This window comes from Erinaceus europaeus, chromosome 1 (genome assembly GCF_950295315.1).
Source record: "Erinaceus europaeus chromosome 1, mEriEur2.1, whole genome shotgun sequence".
NCBI lineage: Eukaryota > Metazoa > Chordata > Mammalia > Eulipotyphla > Erinaceidae > Erinaceus > Erinaceus europaeus.
The window spans coordinates 155059017-155083489 of NC_080162.1; the positions used below are offsets into that span (position 1 = coordinate 155059017).

Below are 24473 nucleotides of genomic sequence, written 5' to 3' on the forward strand. Positions count from 1 at the left end.
TCCAGAATCTTTACCAATTGATGGCTTATTACTAAGATAATATTCATATTTATTGGGATATAACAGTACAAAGCAACCATAGGTCACAAATAATGATTATGTTTAATGTCACTAATACTATATATTTTTCTTTCTGCTATTTTTCCTTCTGATAAATTGAATATTACCACTGAATCTTAGACTTAACTTTTAAGATCTTAAAATTTTTTCATTATGAAACTTGTTTTCCTTATAAAACTGCTTTACTCTTTTTGTTGTTGTTATTGTTAACTGAAGCTTTAAACATGAGCAATTTCACTGACCCAGACCACCATTCAGATAAAGAGATAAAGAAAGATATTGGGAGATACTACAGCATTGGAGAAATCTCATGTGATGCCCAGGATCAAACCTGGGTGATGGGCATGTGTCTCCTTTGCTTTTTAAAATTTAATTTATCATCTATAATTTCCAGCTCTTTGAGATAGAGAATTGTGTATTAAGCTCTGCATGTAAAATGTCAACATCCCCAAAGTTCCTATAGTTACTCATTATTGTTTCTGGAAGTCTCTTCACTCACAGAGTTACACATAACTACTATGTATATTTTGGGTATTTATTCCACTCAGTTTGCTAAGAGAAGCAAATAAGATAAATATCAGTGTCCCACAGTTGACTTGCTAGTGAACCAGAATAAAAGACAATAAATCATTCTCATCATTTCTGAGAGAAAGTGGAAAAGAGATGGTTTTGTTCTAGGGAAAGATTGTGCTATACAAAGTTTAGGTAGGTCAGGAAGTGGCACACCCAGCTGAGCTCAAGTGTTGTGCTCAAGGACCTGGATTCAAGCTCCTGATCAAGGACCTGGATTCAAGCTCCTGATCAAGGACCTGGATTCAAGCTCCTGATCAAGAACCTGGATTCAAGCTCCTGATCTTTTCCTGCAGGCGAAACCTTATAAGCAGTGACGCAGTGCTGTGGATGTCTCTGTATTTTCCTCTCAGCTTCTCTCCTTCTTCATCAAAAAGAAAAAGGGAAGGGAAAAGGTGACTGGGAGCAGTGGATTCATGCAAGCACCAAGCCTCAGCAGTAAGCCTGGTGGAAAAAAGATAAAAATAAAATAAAGAGCTTAGGAACACTGGGCAGAGTAATTAGTCCCTAGTTGAGTAAGTACGTAAGTTGAATAAAGAGATTCTGCTAAAAAAAATTTTAAAAGTATGTCTGCTATGAAAAGACACCGGAGAGCTTGAAATGAAAAAGAGGATCAAATCTGTTTTAGACAAAGGAGAGCAAGTGAGTGGATAGAAGGAAAAGCACCACGATGGAATTCATTTTAAGGAGGTTAGTGAAACTGACTACAGTTCAAACATTTTAAATATCTGCTTTTGAGAACTGTCATATGTTTGTTTATTTCTCCCTTTCTTGTGCATGTGTCAGATAACTGGAGCAGTAAAGTGACAAGAACAGGATGAAGTCTCAGGTGCTCTCTGTATTCAGATCCCACTTTTTCCATTTATTTGGAAGTACTCATAATGGTGTCAGAGAAATAGCCTGCTAGGTAGGATGCATGCCTTGTCATATGTGAAGTCCAGATTCAAACCCCAGTACCACATATGAGTGCCACAACACCAACGTATCTCTGGTGCTGTACTATTCCTCTCTCCGTTACTTTCTCTGAAAGAAAAAGCCAGCTGAGAACAGTGATATCTCACATATGTGAAGTCCCTTCTCTGTGAAAATAAAAAAGATAATTTATATAAAATAATAGCATAGGTTCTGATAATTAATTTAAGAATATTAGACAGTTCTATTAGTAATGTTGATATTCAATAAGATTGTGTGTGTGTGCATGTGCATGTGTGTGTCTATCCCTAATACTTGCTTCTTGAACTTGCCCTCAGTACATACTGGTTTCTTTTTTTTTCCAGAATGTGAATCTGACACTAGAAAAAGCAATAATCTCCAGGACACTTTTGTTCACTGGATAAATACCACTTAATGATGGTTTTAAGGCAACAGCAAAACATACGTTGAATACTATCTGTATGCATTCTTCCCATTCAAAGATTGTCCTTTAGAATTTTCCGATAGATTATTAGAATGATCTCAACACTTGGAGATTAACTGCCATGTGCTGGCCTTTCTGGAGTGCCAGGCATGTGACCCAGGTTCCATTTCATCCCTTAGCATGACAGGGAGGAGGGGCCCTATCATGTGCCTGACACAATGACAGCTCCAAAAAGGACAAATGAGGTCAGAAAAGTAGAGGGTTCTACACCCCAGCCACCTCGTCTCAGAAACCCCCTCCTATTCAAGTGCTATAATGAAACATTGTAAGTCTGTCTTTCCCAAGCAAACCTCACCTATCCCAGACAGATTCTATACAGTCTAATTGCCATTCACTCCCCAAGACAAACAATCCTCAATTCATCCTAGGATCCACCCATACTCTCCCTTGAGTGTGTATATATGGCTGTCATTAGTCTGTTGTGTATATATTATTTCCCCCAGTAAATTCATCCTGATTTGTTACTCACTGGATGTTTCTTATCTCTCTCTGGATTCTGACAAGATCTGGACCCTGGAATTGAGGCACACTTTCTCTTGCTTCCCCAGAATATCATTCTTTATCATCTCTTATCACAACCCAAACCAAACTCCTGTCCTCCATTTTACCATGTGGTAAAATTTTTCCTTTACTGAGCAAGCTATCTCCCATTCCCATAAGATATTTCTTTAATAATATAATATTTTTTAAATGGATGACAAATAAACATACTATTATTTACAGAAGGGGTGTGTGTTTTAGAGACAGGGGCAGAGACTGAAAGAGATCACAGTATCAAAGCTTTCTTCAGTGTGGTGAGAATTGAATCACACACATGAAAAAGGAACACACTATCACAATGAGCTACTTCACTGTCCCTCAAAATAAACTTTTTTATCCTTGTGTTTTATTTACATTTTTGATTCTCATTACCATTTTGACTGATATTGTGAGGGACAGGAGGTACTGGAGGGTACTACCAAGAAAATAGGAGCGGTGACAGATGTGGCTTGGAAAGGTGGTGGCGGGGCGTGGGTCTTAAAAATTAGATCTGTGAGCTTCTCACTCTCTCTGTCTGGACTATCATGTAAGTGGTAACTCAGCTTCTTTCTCTCTTTCTTTCTATCATATTCTAACATGTGAATATTCTCTCTCTTTCTCTCATATTCTAACATGTGAATGTTCTCAATTTTCTCAAATAAAATTTAAAATTCCTGAAAATCATGCTCTCCCCTCAATTATTTGTTGAGATAATGTGTGGCAAACTTTTTAAATGTTGGGGAAGCAAATGTTGTCCCACAATTTCCCCCCAAACAGTATCAGTACTTTCTCTAAGATATTATGGCTGAAACAAATAGATTCAGTACAATAAATAAGCATTCTTAGAACCAGAAAAAGGAAACAATAGACATGCAAAACAATAGATACACAAAACAATAAGATTCATTTTTAACAATATCATAAGAAAGAAGAATTTCAAAACTGTCTACTGAGATAAATGGTTCTAATTAATAGTTAAAAGATTCATATTCCGGATTTTAATTTCAATATTTCAAATCTGCGGATAATTGTACTATGCTTAAAAAAAAGGAACCCTCAAACGCATGCTTTGAAATTGGCAGATACGGAGCTAGGAAACAGCATAATGGTGATGAAAAGATTTTCATGTCTTGGAGGCTCAGAGGTCCCAGGTTGAAGCCCAACACCATCATTAAGTTAGAACTGAGCAGTGTTATGGTCTCTCTTTGTGTATCTTCTTCTCTGGCTACCTCTTAAATAAATAAATACATCAATAAACAAACAAATAAGCCAAGTGGTGGCACACCTGGTTTAATACACACATTATCATGCATAAGGACCCAGGTTTAAGCCCCTACTCCTCTGTCTTCATTTGCAGGGTAGGGAGGAGCTTCACTAGCAGTGAAGCAGTTTTGCAGGTGTTTCTCTTTCTTTGTCTGTCTGTCTTCCCTTCCTTCTCAAATTCTCTCAACTTTTAAAAATCTATAATTAAAAATAAATAAATATAAAAATGAGCCTGAAGGGGAGTCGGGTGGTAGCACAGCGGGTTAAGTGCACATGGTGCAAAGCACAAGGACCAGTATGAAGATCCTGGTTCGAGCCCCTGGCTCCCCACCTGAAGGGGAGTCGCTTCACAGGTACTAAAGCAGGTCTGCAGGTGTCTATCTTTCTTTCCCCCTCTCTGTCTTCCCCTCTTCTCTCCATTTCACTCTGTCCTATCTAACAACAACACCATCAACAACAACACTAATAACTACAACAACAATAAAATCAACAAGGGCAACAAAAGGGAAAATAAATACATAAATAAATATTAAAAAAATTTTTTTAAATGAACCTGAAGGAGTATATAAATTTCTGGAAAAAGAGACTTTCCAGTGGAGATAATGCCATATTTATTATTAAAAACATTATGGGGCATTGCCTCATCATAAATAATAGGAATTGGGACTGGTCATTTGCTCCTGCATTCATGAAATAATCCAAACAAACAACATTTAAATATTTCCAGAAAAAAATAAAAATTTAATTCTTTAATATTTGGTAAGAAGATTTTTCTCCAAACTTCCAATTTATTTTTGTTTTCTTTTTTAAACATAGAACTCACATTGCAGTTTGTGATATTTTTCTTCATCTTATGTCAGCTGTAATTAAAAACAGGTGACCCTCATTTATTAAAAAGTAACCTTGTATATGGCTGACTGATGACAGCTACCATGTTGTTAAGGGCGCTACCAAGCAAAAGGCTCCTGGAGTAAAGACATTAGCAACCCCTCTACCTGCACCCTGCAGGTAGCCTTGGCCTGATGCCAAGATATCTATATCCTTACCTACATCTTCTATGGATGGGTATCTCCTTTGCCATATGACTGCTAATGCCATAAAATGCAGATGAATGTAAGTGTGTGGTAGAGACAATGGCTAAGGTTAATCCCCTCAGGATTCCACTTCAATATCTCCTGAACCTCTCTCTCATCTTTACAGTCCTAAAATTTGCATGTTCCTCTTTCTTCTCTATCCCTGCTATGTTTCAATAAATGCTTACTTCCTTGGAACATGAAGCTTGTCAACAATCAGCTTAAAACCATACCTTTGGAGCTTAAAGGGGATCTCTATTCCATTTGCTGTGTTCCCGTCTGCTCCCCCAGTACAAAATTACATTCCAATGTCCTCTTCCAAAAAAGAAATGAAAGCAAAATAATTTTACCTCTCCTCACAGGTGCTATTGAAATGGGAAGGGGGATGCTAAGTTAGTTTGCTTTCATGGGACCCATGCAAAATATGCTTGAAAAACTTACAAAAGAACAGGAGTAATAGGTATGCAGTTTCTAGGTCTTCCTTTATTCAGTTATGAGGTAGGATTCGTGCAGAAGTGAACAGAGAGAGTAGACAAGTACCCAAGAAGTTCTCAGAAGCCTCCTCTCTCCTCTCCCTTCACCCCTCTCCCAGAGTGTGTAAACAACTGCTCTTAAACCTCTTAGCCAAGTCACACCTGAGCAAGATTATTATTGGCCAGCAGGAAACACCACCAGGTGTGGTTACCTTACCCAAAGCCCTCCCACAGTGTGCATATTTTTGTGCTCAACTTCCTGCTTCGCATGTGCTCCTGCAATAAGCTTGTGCCCCAATTCCAATCTGTGTGCAAACTCAATGAAACAAAATGTCTTTACTCTCCAGGGTCTCACTATATCTCTGTGCGGTCCCCAATGCTGTTTTAGTTATTTGATTATTTGTGGTGTCTTTTCCTATCCAACTATCACCTAACCACTTAAGTAGTAAAGTCCACCAGTTATACAGAATTGAATCATATGACTCTGACCACTCTGAGATATAAAGGGAATTTTATGCCCCCTCATATACTGTATTAGTGCTATATCTGGAGAGAGGTGAAATAAAAAAAGTGTAGATCTTCATGCAAGTGAAATCTGTAGAGCAAATCTTTCATAAAATGTGTTCAATTATTCCTGTATTATGTTAACTGAAGGGAAAATCTCTGTACCAAATTTCTCACTTAATACTCAAGCACAATGAAAATATATTTGAATTGGCTCATGGGACCCTTTTTTAAGAAGTCAGCATAAACTACTGTTGTTTACACCCAAGCACCTTAGATACCATCTTTTAAATTAACTGCGGAAACAATTTCCATCAGATGTTAAAATTACATATCCCCGGGAGTTGGGCGGTAGTACAGCAGGTTAAGTGCACCTGGCACAAAACACAAAGACCAGCTGAAGGATTCTGGTTCGAGCCCCAGCTCCCCACCTGCAGGGGAGTCGCTTCACAAGCAGTGAAGCAGGTCTGCAGCTGTCTTTCTCTCCCCCTCTCTGTCTTCCCCTCCTCTCTCCATTTCTCTCTGTCCTATCCAACAATGAAAACATCAATTATAACTACAACAATAAAACAACAGGGGCCACAAAAGGAATAAATAAATAAAATATTTAAAAAAAAAACCCCTGCATATCCCCAAGGCTATAAAGTGGGGTGAGCTAGAGAGTAGGGAAATAGAGGTCAAGTGACATTGTTGTTGAGACTATGGAAGACAAAGGAATCAGAAAAAAAAAAGTGGACTGCCCCCACTCTCCAAAAGGAGGCTTGGCCAACTCCTCTGCCACAGCTGTGACCATGGACTGCAAGCTCAGACTAACAGGAATGCAGAGGTTATATAGCTTCCTGTGCTAAATATGAATAGACATGGGCCCTAGACCCAATCAGTGGCATTTACAGTTAACAGTATTTATATACTTTCCTCATATTCAGGAGATACTCTCTGCCCTGATCCAGCTTTCTAGTCCTGTTCCCAACTCTGACACCATCTTTTGCTTTTAGCCCACCTGCATGTTGACTGTGAGGCTCAGGCAACAGTTAGTAAAGTCATGGGACCCTTAGAATATACCTATAGTAGATTTCCAAGATTCTTTCCACAGAAAGACCCTTTGTTCCATCTGCTCTATTCTTAATGATTATTAAACAGTTTGTCCTGCTTTATATCTTAATGCTTTGCAGCCACCAAGTTGCAGATGTTACCATGATGCCAACCTGACTTCCCTAGGTAGACACCAATGTGTCCTAGAACTTCGCCTCCACAGAGTCCTGTCCAAATAGGGAAAGACAGAAACAGGCTGGTGGTATGGATGGACATGCCAACATCCATGTCTGTTGGGCAGTACGCCAGCTTCCCCCTGCTTAACTTTGCAGTCTATTTACATAACCACTAGAACCACCCTGCCTGCAGGGCATTGATTTAATCCCCACTGGTTCATACTCCCTTTTTGCTCTGCCCCCTCTCCTAGACACACCCTGATTTCCACCACTCACATTTTGCTCCACCCTCTCTATGTCACATCCTGTTTCCACCCTACTTGGGGAGTATATATACAGCTGCTCTTCTGTTTAAACACACTTGGAATTGCCTTCTGGCTCCGAGAGTCCCAGAGTCTCTCTCCTGCGACACTAGCCAGGCAGGAGTTCCTGATCCCTCTCCCATGCAGCAGCCTAGGTTGGCTCCAGTTGAGTTCTCTCCAACACAGAGACCACTTGCTCAGGAAGAAGCACCCTAAGGTTATCCCGGCACATGTCCAGTGGAGAAGCAATTACAAAATGTAGACCTTCCATATTCTATACCCTATAAAGATCTTTGGTCCATACTCCCAAAGGGATAAAGAATAGGGAAACTTCCAGTGGATGAGACGGGTTATGGAACTCTGGTGGTGGGAATTGTACCCCTCTTATCCTACAATCTTGTCAATTATTATTAAATCACTAATAATAAAAAAGACAAACCAAACCAAACAAAACAAAATGTCACCTAAGTCCTTTAAATTGCATTTCTGCTATAATTCCAGCTGCCCTCAAGGTGGCACAGAGGGAAGTTCCAGCCATTTTCAGTTGTTGGGTCCTTTACAAAGCTATTTTTCAAGTAACTACATTTAAGCAATGTTTTAACTTGAATGCCTGAAATGAATTGCTCTGGGGAATGCAGAACTGATTGGCCCATGGCAGGCTTCTGTACTCCCTTCAAGAAGTGTAAAAGGCCAAGGGTAAACTTCTTCAACTGCCACAAATCCAACCATGCCTTCAGGCACCAGTTTCACAACCTCTCCTCTGTGTGCTTTTTTTTTTTTTTTCAACATTAGCAGTTGAAATTCCTGATTTCTTCCACTTAGATCTTTAACTTGTTTCTGTTCCCAAAGTAAGCATGATAGTGCTTCCACAATTAAAACAAACAAGAAAAACTATGCAGCTCTGAGAAGTACTTTTATCCCCCCTGGAGTCAGACCCATACTCTTGAGAAGAACATATGTCTTTTTCTTTTCTTTAATTAAATACATTACCTACTTAGTATACAGAGTGAATCTGACTTTTTTGTTCAGATTGAATCTGACTTTTTTTCCTCTAATTTCTGGAGATTAAGTCCTAACACTGGATATGTTTCTGTCTAAATAAACCTACATATTTTTTGCTGGTAAATCCTGTGAATTTTTCAAGTTAGTCAGTTACATAACCTCAGAATACCTTTTATTCTCAGTAAATGCCAATGTCCACAGTAGATATCCAGCAGACATTTGTTAGAAAAAAAAAAATGCAAGCTTGCTTTCTGTCAGGCATTGCTCTAGTGTGAGAACACTGCATCACTGAGCTGAACAGATAACACTTCTGCCCTTGGAGACTTATTTGATTAGAAATTAAGCAAATTCTAGAATGAATACTGAAAAGGTTTATTTAGAGCATGCCAGTAATAAATCCAGGTAACTGTTTGGGGGAGTGTTGACCTTGGGGATTATCTTTATTTATATAGAATGCTAAGGGGATGTTAAGAAATGAAGGAAGTATCTGAGAAGTTGAGGAGGGACATGAATGAGTTCAATGAGTAAAATTTTAAAACAGTTTAGGAAGGTAGCAACAGTTATGAACCTGAAGTTGCTATGTATAAACAGGATAGTACAATTGGAGAGAAGTTAGTGGTTTGGTGGCAATAAACTAGAGTAGGGTGGTAGCGCAGTGGGTTAAGCACATGTGGCGCCAAGCACAAGGACTGGCATAATGATCCCGGTTTGAGCCCCTGGCTCCCCACCTGCAGGGGAGTCGCTTCACAGGCTGTGAAGCAGGTCTGCAGGTGTCTATCTTTCTCTCCCCCGTCTGTCTTCCCTTCCTCTCTCCATTTCTCTCTGTTCTATCTAACAATAACAACATCAATAATAATAACTACAGCAACAATAAAAAACAAGGGCAACAAAATGGAAAATAATTAATAATAATAATAAACTAGAATAGGGTGTGGAAGACATCTTTTTGTGATCTTTGGTCCAGAAAAATGCAGGGTTTTTTGGGGGGAGGGCCTTAGGGTTATTATGGTTAGGAGTCAGTGTCTGTACAACTTCACAGTTTCTACAGCCAGATATATTTTCTTTTACTTTCTGTAAAAGTAAAGGATGAATGACAGAGAGAAGGAAGGAAAAACGAGGGACAATTGAAGCATGGCTCCACTGTGCATGAAACTTCTCCAGTGCACTTCTCCAGGGGCTTGAATACATATTGTTATGCATGGTAACATGTGTGTTCTACTGTGAATATTACCACTTTACTGCCAAAATGTCATTTTTTTCATTTTAAATGACATAGAAAGTTAAAATGGGACAAGAGCTACCTCCAGGAATTAGACAGAAAGAAAGAAAGGAAGAAAGAAAGAAAGAAAGAAAGAAAGAAAGAAAGAAAGAAAGGTGAGACATGAGGATTCCTGGTAGTTTATCAAAACTTTGAGATATATTTTATTACAACAGCTAAGGGTGTAAACAAGATTTCAGGATAATTATAAGGTCTTTTAAATAAGCAGCTAGAAATTTAGAATGACTTCTAGTTAAGGTGAGTAGAGTGGGAATGTGTATGTCAAACTTTGGATATTTATTATAGGTTTCACACATATGCAGCAGATAAAGAAAAAATAAACTGATGAACTAAATAAAACACAGATAATATTTTTGATAATAGGACCAACTAGTAGATACAAGAAAGGAAGGGTGAGGAAGAGTGAATATAAATCAAGAAAAAAGATCAGTTTCATGCTGACAGATGGATTTTTGACTTTTAATAGTGAACTTTATATGACATATACAAATACAGTATTTTGTTGATTTATAATAATAAACTTATATGTAAACCTGAAATGTCTATAATGCTATAATGAAAAGTTAACTTAATTAAAAATAAATGAATTATCCATGAAAAGTAACTGCTTAGCAATATCCAGAAGAATACTTATGGAGGATCCATAATACAATGTAAAAGAGAGCTCTGAATAAATTTGTGCTCATAGCATATAGATAGTATATAATGTGACATAATTGAAAATTTGTTGGGAATGTCTAAGGAGTGAAGTTCTATAAAGCACTGTTAATAATACTAGATCATTCTAAGAATATTTTGAATCTCTAATTTCATGACCAACTAGTACAACCATCTAGGCATATTTTAATGATAAGTTTTCATTCCAAATGCAAAAACAGCATTCATATCAATTTTACACATTAGTTTTTGGCAAGGAGTGGTAGATGGAGCTATTATCTTTAAGCCTTGACCTAAATTGAAGTGCTTCACACTAGACATCTTAGTGAATGAGAGCATCAGTTCTGACCAAGCAAAAAGAATTCTGAAAATATCAGATGACGAAAAAAGTTTATGGCCCATGAGAAAAGTTCATTCACGGTTTTTAGTGTTCTGATGATATTCACATAATTTTATACCCTCTCTAACCAGACTCATCTGTCTTTTGTCCCTAAACAAAAGAACCTAAAAAGAATGCATTATACAAAGATTCCTTGCATGGTTTTCATGTTTTCTGTGAGACCATCGGAAGGAGAATACTATTGAATTCATTATTTGAATGGTTGCATTAAGTAGTTCTTTAAAAATTGAATTGCCTGTTATACATAATACCCCTTTGAAAAAGCTATCTGTGCAACATATCTGTCATCTTCCCACTGGCTAAGCAGATGGGTAGAAGAGTAACAAATGATATAGTCAATTACTATTTTCAAAACAATCCTCATAATTGAGGACTGTGGAGAAAGAGCAGCATCCTGGGGTCAACCAACCTGAATGACACCAGTGTTTCTGCACTGTCTGTGCCTAGGAAGCCTAGGGAACAGATGTCATTAAGCTTCCCACTGTCCTCACAGAGGCTTCTACTCATGGCCTCCACACAGATGTACTTTCTGTGCTAGAGCAGCCTGATTTCGGAAATGCTCTTGATTAGCACTTCTACTGTCTGGTCCCACTACAAATGAGATTACCTCCAGAGAGAAAGAAATCATCCTCTCAATTCTAGCACTTGCTTACTGAACAGACATATCATTCAAATACAGATTTAGACTTTAATCAGACATGTCTTGGTCTTTAATTTGCAAGAAATCTATGTCAACTGGAAAATGATGTGCGAAGTCTTGACACATTAGGTTAAGTGCACTGTTGCACCTGACTGAAACTACTTCTGAGTAAAATACATTCTAAGAAAAATACTGAAGGCAAAAATCACTAACATTCATTCTGTATATTAAGTTATCCTTATTAGCATGCTTATTTGTGTCAAATAACCTTATAAGGTATCAATGATTATTACTGACTGAGTTAAACATCAAGATCCTGGAGTGTAATGACTAAGTAATTTATCAGTAATATTTTGCTGGAGAATACTAAGATCAGAAGCCAAATTTTGACAGCTTCAACTTGATTCACACTGGTAAGGCATCCTTATTCTTCTTAACCAACTAAGCTGGTAATCATGTGAACACAGTATAAATAAAGTAAATAATGATACTTAGTACATAGTGAATTACTGGTGTCTGAAAAGACAAAACAGTAACTATAGACACATATGCAAAACTTTTGTTAATGGAGACATGCACATTTTATTTTATTTTTCCACTAGAGCTTTCCTGGGACTTTGTACCTGCAGCAGTTTCACCACTCAGATAGAGGGTGAGAGACACCAAGAGGAAGAGAGGGTGAAGAGGGTATAGACTATAGTATCAGTCAAGTGCTCAAGAAACTTCTGCATGCATGTGCTCCCATGTAGTGGCCAGGGGCTCAAGTCTGGGTCCTCCTGGAAATGTGTGCTATATTGGGTGAGTTAGCTCCCAGAACCCCAAAGTCTGTTTCTCTGAGAGTAAATGCATTGACATATTTTATGAAAACACCATAGCCCTATAAAACTACAGTTGAAACAAACAGGATAAAAAGGAGAGAGCAGCATTTTTCTAGGAAGTCAGGTACTAGTGTGTTCCTTTTAGACTGAAGTTAAATAGTCCCCTCACCTCCACAACCTTCCTGCACTCAGGATATCTCCATATTCAACTCTATTTCTAGTGGCATCAGTGGAAATAAGTCATATCCATTCAACTGTTAAAAATACAAAAGAAGTCAGATGTCAGATGATTTCACTCTTAGATGAAATTTAAGAAACAAGGATAGAATTCAAAAGCACAGGGTGAAACTTAGCCTAGTTGTGGTCTGTTGCAGTAAACCCAAGTGCTCTAAAGTGAGAAATCAAGGATGAGGTTGGGGTAGAGTGAGAAATGGGGAAGTGCATGATGGTAGAGAATGATTTAAGTTGATGGTGGGAGTGACATGCAGACACCTAATGTACAAAGATAAATTAGACTCAGGCGACAACAACTGTTTTGTAAATCATTATACATCCCAGCTAAATTCTTTGGATAAGATATGCAAAAGAAAAATAATAAGATCTTGATAATGGGTAGAACTACAAGATGTAATAGTCATCATACAAAAACATCATTCTAAGTATTTTATTCTAAATTATACACATCATAGAATGTTGCTCGAAGAAAATAAGACAAGAGCGACATTATTATTACTATTAAATGATGTTTAACAGTAAGTAGTAAGGAAATGATGTCACTGAAACTGCCCTGGAAACCATACCATACCAATAAAATAATTTTCCTGTTTTTTTCTTTTTCTAGTATTACTGTTATTGATGATGGTGATTTTAAGAAAACACTACTCAACTTCTGTCTTATGACTTATGGTCAAGAATTAAGCTTGGGACCTTAGGTGTCTCAGGCATGAATGCCTGTTCTACAAACTACTTTGCTATTTCCTCTGCCCATAAAATGAAATTCTAAAGAAATTTTAGTATGAGGTCAATTTTTCTGAAATATCAGAAGACATATACTGGGATACATCTAATATTAAGCATTTATTATATTTTCACATTTAAAAAAGTATACATTTTTGGGAAGGTCAAAAAGTTTTTGGATTTATATGACAGTAAATGTTCAAAGCAGAACACTGCTATAAAACTGAAAAGCACTAAACTTAGAAATATTACTTAAAAAAACTAAAATAGACCTGAAGGACTTTAAGCTGAATAGAGGATTATAAATAATTCTCTTCTTAAGGGATGAATCCATGAGATTGACACCAATTTGATTTGGGCAACAGAAACCTATTTTATAGCTTTCTTCTTATCTAAAGGATATATTCAGGCTAATTATTCAGATAACACATACTGATTTTGTGGGCAAGTGGTGAGTCACCCAGTTGAGTGTGCACATAACCACCATAAGCAAGGACTCAGATTCAATCCAGCATTCCCCACTTGTGGAAAGAAGATCTCACAAGTGGTAGAGTAGTGCTGTAATGTTCTTTATCTTTCTCCCTCTCTACCCTCCCTTTCCTCTCAATGTCTCTCTGCCTCTATTAAAAAGTAAATTACTATTGGGAGTAATGAATTTGACTAGCATCAAGTCTCAGAGTGTAACCCTGGTGGCAAGAAAAAACCTTACTAGTAAAAATTATCACAGACAATAACTCATCATTTAACTACATATTTTAAATTGTTTTACATATGCAGATTATTATATTTTACCAACAATATACACATTACTTTTGAAATATACTAGCCATCATTTTTCAACATAGTTATACTCTCATCATTCTGATACTACATATTTTCTTTTCCATTTTTGTATCTTCATTTATGTATATTGTATTTTTTGTTTATTGCATATTGACTTACTTTTGCCTCTATTAACACTTTATTAAAATGTCTGGAGTGAGTTAAAATTTTAGAATTTAAAACATCACTGTTCCTCAGTGTTTATTTTTACAGTGATAGATGGGCTATGCTTCTAATCCAGATTGTAGGTTAATATTTCTTTGCAATACAAAGTTCTAATGATTAAAAGGTATAGCGGTTGCAGAAATAGAGTGTGGGAGAACTTCCAGGAAATATACCTCAGCATGCCAGGCCTTTACTGGCTACAAGCTTGGATAACCCAGGGCCTAATTATTCCACATGACCAGCAAAGAGCTGTAACTTCCCCCTTTATCAAACTATTCTGCTGATATGAACAATCAATCTTGATAATGAACTAATAAAAGACAGGGGACTCAGTGTGTGAGGCAACACTATTTAGCCCCATTTTCAAGTAAGTAAGTTGTGTAGTCGCACTGATCTTTTTTTTTTAACTTTTTTTAATATTTTATTTTATTTATTTATTCCCTTTTGTTGCCCTTGTTGTTTTATTGTTGTAGTTATCATTGTTGTTGTCGTCTTTGTTGGATAGGACAGAGAGAAATGGAGAGAGGAGGGGAAGACAGAGAGGGGGAGAGAAATAGACACCTGCAGACCTGCTTCACCGCCTGTGAAGCGACTCCCCTGCAGGTGGGGAGCCGGGGTTCGAACCGGGATCCTTATGCCGGTCCTTGTGCTTTGCGCCACCTGCGCTTAACCCGCTGCGCTACAGCCCGACTCCCGCACTGATCTTCCTAAGACCAAGCTAGAATCTTAAGTCATCTTTTATTGTTCCTATGTTGGAGGCTATGAGTCACCCCACAGTAGAGCACAGAATTTAACATGCCAGAGGCTCTCAGTTTCACCACTGCACAGCATGTACAAGAGTGGTACTCTGGCTCATCTCCCATGTGAAAGTTTACCTCATATAAAGTAAGCAAGATAAAACTTAACAAATTAAAATAAATTGACATGTCAGGTGCATATAAATATGTGAGAAATGACCCAGTAGTTAACTTGATTCAGAAAAAGACATAATGTTTTAGTTTACCTGAGAAAACAGAAAAACTTAGATTCATTTTGTATATCAGGTTTTTAATGAGTGGAAGTGACTGAATCCCTTTACTACTATATCCCATTGCTAAGAGACACTAGTTTGTTGAATGAAAGAACCATGAGTTATCTTAGAAAAGTCAGGAAAACACTGTGAGACTAACCAAATGACAAAAAATGTTTAGAATCTTCAGATAAGGTACAGAAATAATGTATGATTACATAAAATATTTGTCTAACTGCATGTTTTGGTTCAAACATGAGATATAATACAAGACCATATAACGGGGGGGGGGGGTTAATGTAGAAATGATACTGAAGTGTGTGCTATCAAATAAGAACAAACAAAATGATCAGAAACAGACAGACTTAAAAAAAAAGGAAAAGAAGTATTGGATTCTAATGTCTTTGGGATAACATGCATAAAAGATGAATACAAGAAAATTTAAATATAATTAATTTTACTATGATCCTTGAAAGTATTTTGCAAAAGTAGTAAAATTTTACTTACACAAACTCTACATATGTCATCTTCCCCCCTTGTTAGTTTTTAAGTTTTTGATTTTGGGCAAATATTAAATTATAGTATTTTTATTAAATATTAGAATCTAAAATATTTGCATGTGGCTTTCAAAGATTTGTATCTTGAAATATTTAAGTATATATATAGACCTTATGTTGGGGAGGTTAATGTTTTGTACATCAATATCCCAAGATCCTGTTCCCACCCTCCCAGTCCTTTTCTCCCAGGAGTCTTTTTCTTTGGCACAGTACACCTCACCATTTGTTAATCTCATTGTCCCTACCTCTATACTTTATTTATTTAAAATATTTTATTTATTATTTAATGTATACATATTTATAAACTTATTACAATTTGATAGGATAGAAAAATTGAGAGTCAATGGGAGATAGAAAGAGCTGGGAGGCATGGTCACAGAATAAGAGGGACCAAATCACCTCTCCTCCCAAAACAACAAATAAATACAGCAAGAGACCCAACTGAAGTCATAATCTACGGCCAAAAGTTCTGCAGCCTCAGGTGGGTGCTCCTGTGCAGTTGCAACGAAAAAGGGCAAAGACTTGGGTTGAAGAAAAGCAAAGTCAAATCAGAAGTCTGGGCACAGCCAGCTCTGAGCTGCGCCATTTTGGCGATTTCACTTTAAGCTCAGCAAGAAAGTAACATTGTTCCTAATGTTGGAAGAAAATAGACAGGGGCTTAAAACCTCTCAGTCTGACTGGGGTGGGGGCGGGGGGGGGGGCTTTAGCCTCTGAATTCAAGGCAAGAACACAACATAAAACGGGCCATTTGTGACCACAAGACAGCCCAAAGCAACCAACCCCACCATCCCAGCCCACACTGCGCAGATCATACAAACGAGAAACCTAGAGATTACAATAGCACCACCTGCTGGCCATTAATAATCATCACAATGAAATGCACAAGCAGAGAAACACAACTAAACAGCCAACTATGCCTTATCAGCCAGACATAAATGAAACAGAGACAATCCAAGAAATTTCAGATTTAGAGAGACTCTCAGAGACAGACTACAGAGCTCATTATGAGGACTCTCCAAGAAATTAAGCAAAAATTAAAAGAGCATGTTACGATGGAATTAAAATGCATGAGAGAGGAATTTATAACAGGGATCCCCAAGAATTGTCAAATCTTGAAAGAAGAACTTCAGTCAGAACCCCAGGGAGTAAAAGACACTCTAACTGCAACGCATGCCCAGGTATAAGGCTTAGCAAGTCGTTCTACACATTCAGAAGAAATAATCTCCAATCCAGAAGATACGGCCAGCCCACACTTTCAATTCAAAGGTGAGGGAGAGGAATGGTTTAGAAAGACTGAAGCAACTTTCTGAGACATTGCAGACTCCATCAAAAGATCGAATATAAGAATGATAGGTATATCTGAAGAGGAGTTCAAGGCCAAAGGCCCAGAGTCCACTTTCAGAGCAATTTTAGCTGAAAAACTTAGTTTCCTCACTTAGGAAGCCATAAGAACATTTGCATCCCAGAGGCAGAACAATCACCCAGATTTATAAATACAAAAAGACCAACGTCAAGGCACATTATTGTAAAACTATCAAAAGTTACTATGCAGCTACTAAGAACAATGAAACCCCCCCCCCGCCAGGGTAGGGGTGGGTGGGTGGAATAGGACACAATCTTTTGGTGATGAGAATGGTGTCTATGTACACACCTATTAAATTGTAGTCATATAAATCACTATTTAATTAATATGAGAGGGGGAATATTGATTGTATGTCTAAAAAAGGGACTTTTCAAAGATAACCCAATTACCAAATAATGTGATGATAAAAGTAACTATCCATTGTCTTCTGGAACCCTAAGACAGCAGGAACCTCACATTTCCACTATAGAGCCTAAACTTCCCCCAGTCCTGGGACCCTAGGGTAAGGGCCACTTTCCCGTATGCTTCTCCCAATTCTTATTAAATAATATTGCATCTGCTAATCGCAACCTAATCAATGCAACAATTGCCACATCAACATGCTTCAGCTCAGACAGTGTCCAGAGACTTCAGTTGTGGAATGGCAACTCTTCAGCTTCATCACTCAGGTGAGACCATCCCAGGTGGTTCACTTCCCAACAAAGTCCCAAAACCTAGATATAGACCATGTTCCAGGAGATAGAGCATATGTTCACAAGTATCCATAAACTAGGGCAAATATATACCTGAAAGCAGAAGTACACTAGAGTTTGCAGTGAGTACCCTCCAACACTTCATATCCACTATTCCAACCTTTGGGTCCTTGATTGTTCAACAATTTGTTTGGCTTTGTATGTTAACTCTCTTTTCAGCCTCCAGGTTCCAGATGCCATCAGGATGCTGGCCAGGTTTCCCTGGACTGAAGACCCCACCAATGTGTCCTGGAGCTCAGCTTCCCCAGAGACTCACCCTACTAGGGAAAGAGAGAGGCAGACTGGGAGTATGGACTGACCAGTCAACGCCCTTGTTCAGTGGGGAAGCAATTACAGAAGCCAGACCTTCCACCTTCTGCAACCCACAATGACCCTGGTTCCATATTCCCAGAGGGACAGAGAATGGGAAAGCTATTGGGGAGGGGGTGGGATATGGAGATTGGGTGGCAGGAATTGTGTGGAGTTGTACCGCCCCCATCCTATGACTTTGTTAATGTCTCCTTTCTTAAGTAATTAATTAATTAATTAATTTTAAAAAAGAACAATGAAGCCACATTACCTGACCCATCTTGGACAGAGCTAGAAGGAATTATGTTAAGTGAGCTAAGTCAGAAAGACAAAGATGAGTATGGGATGATAACACTCATCAACAGAAGTTGAGAAAGAACAGAAAGGGAAACTAAAACAGGATGTGATTAAATTGAGAGTAGGGCACCAAAGTAAAAAGCCTGTGATGAGGGGGAGGGTGGACATTCAGCTTCCCGGGGCATGGGGGGTGAGGGTGGGGGTGAGTGGGTGGGATGGGACACAGTCTTTTGGTGGTGAGAATGGTGTTTATGTACATCCTATTAAAGTGTAGTCATATAAACCACTATTCAATTAATATGAAAAGGGAAAATTTATCATATGTCTAGAACTTTTAAAACACAGACTGAGTCTTTTGAATACATAGGCTGAGTCTTTGATATGTTGACTCTCTCAAAAGCCTAGACCAGAGAGACCAGAAGCAACCCGTGGCACAGCTATATACAAGATACTGGGTATTATACAGCAAACCCTAACAAAGGGACTTTTCAAAATTAACTCAATTACCAAATAATGTGATAGTAACAATAACTATCCATTGTCTTCTTGAACCCTAAAACAGCAAAAACTTCACATTTCCACTATAAGCCTATATTTCCCCCAGTCCTGGAACCTTAGGGTGGGGCTTACTTTCCTGCATGCTTCTCTCAATTCATATCAAATAATATTGCATCTGCTGATCGTAATCTAATCAACGCAATGAGTGCCACCCCAGCATGCTTTACTTCAGACTGTGACCAGAGACTTCAGGTGTGGAATGACAACCTTTCAGCTTTAACACCCCGGTGAGACCTTTCCTTTCATAGTATTCTCTAATTTCATTTCAGTTGTTCCACTCCCCAATAAAGTCCCCAAACCTAGATATAGACCAGGTCCCCTGAAATAGAGCATATGTTCACATGTGTCCATAAACCAGGGGGAAATATATACCTGAAAGCAGAAGTACACAAGAGTCTGCAGAGAGTACCCCCAAAAAACTTCATCTGCACTATTCCAGCCTTTAGGTCCATGATTGTTCAACAATTTGTTTGGCTTTATATGTTAACTCTCTTTTCAGCCACCAGGTTCTGGATGCCAGCATGATGCCGACCAGACTTCCTTGGACTGATGACCCCATCGATGTATCCTGGAGCCCTGCTTCCCCAGAGACCCACCCTACTAGGAAAAGACAGAGGCAGACTGGGAGTATGGATCGACCAGTCAATGCCCTTGTTCAGCGGGGAAGCAGTTACAGAAGCCAGACCTTCCACCTTCTGCAACCCACAATGACCCTGGGGCCATACTCCCAGAGGGATAGAGAATGGGAAAGCTATTGGGGAGGGGATGGGATATGGAGATTGGGTGGTGGGATTTGTGTGGAGTGGTACCCCTCCTATCCTACGGTTTTGTTAATGTCTCCTTTCTTAAATAAATAAATAAACTATCAAAAGTTGAAGACAAGGAAAAAATTTCGCTGGCCCCTTGGAATATATAAAATAAAACCTATTAGAATCTTCCAAAATGGAGATCCCCAAATCTCATCTGTTATATTTTTACCTTTAGATTCTTGATTATTAAACAATTCTTCCTGCTTTACATCTTAATGCTTTTCAGCCACCAAGCTGCAGGTGGCACTAGACTGACTTCCCTAGACAGATGACCTCATCAATGTACCCTAGAACCCCGCATTTCCAGAGCTCTGCCCTACTAGGGAAAGTAGTAGTAGGCCCTAATAGCCAGCACCCATGTCCATCAGAGAAGCAATTACAGCAGCCAGCCCTTCCACCTTCTGTACCTGGTAATATGATCCTTGGTCCATGCTCTGAGAGGGAAAAATGATAGGAAAGCCTCCAATGGAAGGGATGAGAAACAGAATTCTGGTGGTAGAGATTGTATGGAATTGTATCCCTCTTATCCTATGGTCTTGTCAATCATTATTAAATCAATTTACAAAACAAGAAAAAAAAAAGGGAGTCGGGCAGTAGCGCAGCAGGTTAAGCGCAGCACATGGTGCAAAGCACAAGGACCAGTGGAAGGATCCTGGTTCAAGCCCCCGGCTCCCCACTTGAAGAGGAGTCGCTTCACAGGCGGTGAAGCAAGTTTGCAGGTCTCTTTCTCTCTCCCTCTCTGTCTTCCCCTCCTTTCTCCATTTCTCTCTGTCCTATTCAACAACAACAATAATAACTACAACAACAATAAAAAACAAGGAAAACAAAAGTAAAAATAAGTATTAAAAAAGACAGTACTTAAAAAAACTACATCTATGTACACCTATGTTCATAGAAGCATAATTCATAATCCAAACATGAAAGCAATCAAGATATCCAAAGACAGATGACTGGCTATGAAAGCTGTGTTTTATATATAAAATAAAATACTACTCAGCTGTTAACAATGATGAAGTCATCTCCTTTGCCTCAAATTGAATGAAACTTGAAGACATATTAAGTGAGCTAAGCCAAAAAGAAAATAACAAATACTAGATGATCTCACTTTTATGTAGAACTTAAGAAACAAGGATAAGGGACCCTTTGGAGGCAAAATAAGTAGATATATAGATAGATAGATAGATAGACAGACAGACAGATAGAAGGATGGATGCTGGGAATACTGTGAGAATCAGGTTGAGTGTGGTGAGGTTTTTACCACTGAAAAATGGGTAACTGAGAAAACGAATCTCCCTGTCAGACTCTCTCTGAGATTGAACTTGGGAGAAGAATAGACCTCAGTTTTCTGCCTCCCTGTTAGCTTACTCCCTGTCTTCAGAGACCCTGAATTTTTCTGCCTCCAGGGGCTCGGCATTCCATAAAACATTAAGCTAGTTCCCCTTTTTCACCCTGCATTCCTTGATACAATGGCCGGCCAGCTCTCTTATTATCTACATATCAATGTTCTGCTTTGTATAATAAATGACTTAAGGTCTCCTCCCTATTTCCCCATTCATTCTGCTCATTTGATATATTCTTTTTCTACCCTCAAGACTCTTCCTGCCTGCAGGGTATTATTAATCCTACCAGTTAAACCCCTTGCAACAGTTGCTAAGGAAGTCCCTACCTTTCCCAGCTCCATTTTACCCTTCTCTGCTCCTTTCCTAACCATGTATGGTATTGTTAAGCCACTTCTGTTTCTGACATGCCACTTCTGTTTTCTGGCCTTTAAGAGCTTGGGCATGGGAATGAATAAAGAATTTGAACCGCCTCGCCACCACCATCTTGGTTCCTGGGTCATCTCTCACATCACTGAGTGAGCAGCAGCCCCAGCTGCATCTGATCACGTTCCCTCCAACCCAGAGAGCACAAACCCAAGAGGAGGCACCCCCACACTAGCCTGGCAGATAGATAAATAGATAATGGTGTGTGGGGGGGGCAAGAAAAATAGGGAAACACAAAGTGAAATTTGGATGGGATAGGTTGAATTTCATGCACCAAAACAGAAGATTCTGTGGAAGAAGGGGAAGGGAGTGGGTAGTAACGGGATCCTGGTGCATGATGTTGGAAAAGGACCTTAAAGGGGGTGAGAGTATTGTGCAGACATCTGTCACAGGGAGATGAGAAAGTGTACCCATGTTTCAACAACTGTACTGTCAACCTTTAACCCCCAATAAAATGATTTAAAATAATAAAAAAGAGAGAGAGAAAAGGAAGAGACACTTGTGGCAATGCTTCACAGCTTGTGAAGCTTCTTCCCTGAAGATTGGGGATGGGGGCTTGAAACAGGGATTTTGCACATGCTGGCATGACCATTCAACTGACTGTGCTCCCACCCAGCCCCTTCTACCTTACTTTAGCTACCAAGTGGGTACACTGGTGATAGTCACCTACATAACTACAGCACAATTTTCTAAGCAAAATGTTTTGATATTTATGTAAGCAAAATATTCCTGTCTTCTCATCATTAAGACTCAACTCACAATTCTTCGGTTTAGAATTATTTTATGCCTGCAGTTTTCATGTTACTTTAGCTGTGTTCAATAGGAAAAGTGGCTTGCTTTCTTCCTAATGCTAATGATCTTGACACTGTTGAAGACTATGCACAAGTTAATTTGTTGGCTGTGCCTCCAATGGGTTTTTGTGACATTTCTTCCTGATTAGATTAGACTAAATTACATTTGTTTAGGTTACATAGGATTTCACCATTTGATTAATTTGAATGTTTTCTCAAGGTTAGATTAAGTTTATTATACAGATTTAGTATGAATGTCACAGACCTGATATTCTTCTAATTGTCTTTTCTACTAGCTTCTTATTACACATTAATAAGTTTGATTTGTCCTATTATTTAAATGTTTACTTTGATCAATTCATTAAGGCTGTGATGCCGCCATTGTTCTCTCTTGAAGAATGGTTATGTTTTTTTGTCTTTTATAATAATTATTATTTTTTGATATTTATTTATTTATTCCCTTTTATTGCCCTTTTTGTTTCTTTTATTGTTGTAGTCATTGTTGGATAGGACAGAGAGAAATGGAGAGAGGAGGGGAAGACAGAGAGGGAGAGAGAAAGACATCTGCAGACCTGCTTCACCGCCTGTGAAGCGACGCCCCTGAATGTGGGGAACTTGGGCTTAAAACGAGATCCTTCCGCTGATCCTTGTGCTTTGTGCCACATAAGCTTAACCCGCTGGGCTACCGACAGACTCCCGTCTTTTATAATTATTAACAAGTGCTTTGTTGGGAGTGACTTTGAAGCTCGTGATTGAATTTTTCACTTCTTCATTTCTTGTTATGAACATGGCTTTATGATTTACTATATTATCCACTAAGGTTATAGCCCATTGCTATCATTACATAATTTGAAGCACAATTGCATGTGGTTACCCCTAGCTTGATTCTGTGCCTTCTGACATATTTGGGGCGGGGGTGGTGGTGGTTCTTATTTCTGTAACAGTAAAATGATTTAAGGTATCTTTTACTTCATATGCTATATAGTTCAGTCACTAATATATTATTTCATCAGAGAGTTCTATTTCCTTATAGTGGAGAATAATTAGAAGTGAGATCTAGGAGCAGGGATAAGTTTGTTTTTTTTTGTGGGTGGGGTTGGAGAAGACTTTTGAGCACAGGTTTTGGAAGAGGGATGGGGATGTCTAAATATGCACATATATAGAAACACACACATATATATATAATATGTGTAAATAAGTGGGTGTTTATTTTATTGCAGATTAGATGTAAACCTGTAATTACATACCAGCTTTTACATTCATTCCAACCCCACAGGATATAGTATATTAATTACATCTGAATTAAAATACATCTTAACCTTTTTTTTTCTTTTTTTAAAAAAATATTTATTTATTCATTTTCCCTTTGTTTTTGCCCTTGTTTTTTTTTTATTGTTGTAGTTATTATTGTTGTTGTTATTGATGTCTTTGTTGTAGGATAGGACAGAGAGAAATGGAGAGAGGAGGGGGAGATAAAGAGGGAAGAGAAAGATAGACACCTACAGACCTGCTTCACCGCTTGTGATACGACTCCAATGCAGGTGGGGAGCCGGGGGCTTGAACCGGGATCCTCTCACCGGTCATTGTGCTTTGCACCACCTGTGCTTAACCGCTGTGCTACCGCCCGACTCCCACATCTTAACTTTAGAAATAAAATTGTGTCTGCTACACAAGTGGTCTCAAATAAGCATTCTGATCAATTTTGGCAAACAATGCAAAATCAGTGGATTTCCATTGAAAGAAATACTGCTAGTCAAGAATGACTGATTCACTAATTATAAAGGCAGGGAAAAATTGAGAGGAAAGGGGGTAATAGAGAGAAAGAGAGGGAGGGAGGAAGGCTGAGAGACTAATATTTAAGTTTTGTCAATAGTTACTATTTTGATTTTTTAACATGAATAAAAAAACCATTGGGACTTACTGTAGTTATTGATGACTTCAGATTGCAAACCCTGTGTACAGTAGAGAACTTAAATTCATTTGTGACAAATGTATATTCTGTTGCAAGTAATGATAATCTTATCCTAAGATTAAAATCTTTCTTTGCTCTGGCCTTATGTTTCCTACTTCCTAATTTTAAGTCTTACTGAAATGTGACTCTTTAATATTTTGCTCAGCAAAACAAGCAATATATTATACCAACAATGGGTTAAAATT

At 38.3% G+C, this 24473-nt stretch overlaps 1 protein-coding gene across 2 annotated transcripts in view; it reads right to left on the reverse strand.

The window, feature by feature from the left end:
- The window catches only part of SNTG1 (syntrophin gamma 1), a 333984-nt gene that overhangs the window by 43946 nt on the left and 265565 nt on the right, over nt 1-24473 (reverse strand). The window lies entirely within an intron of this gene.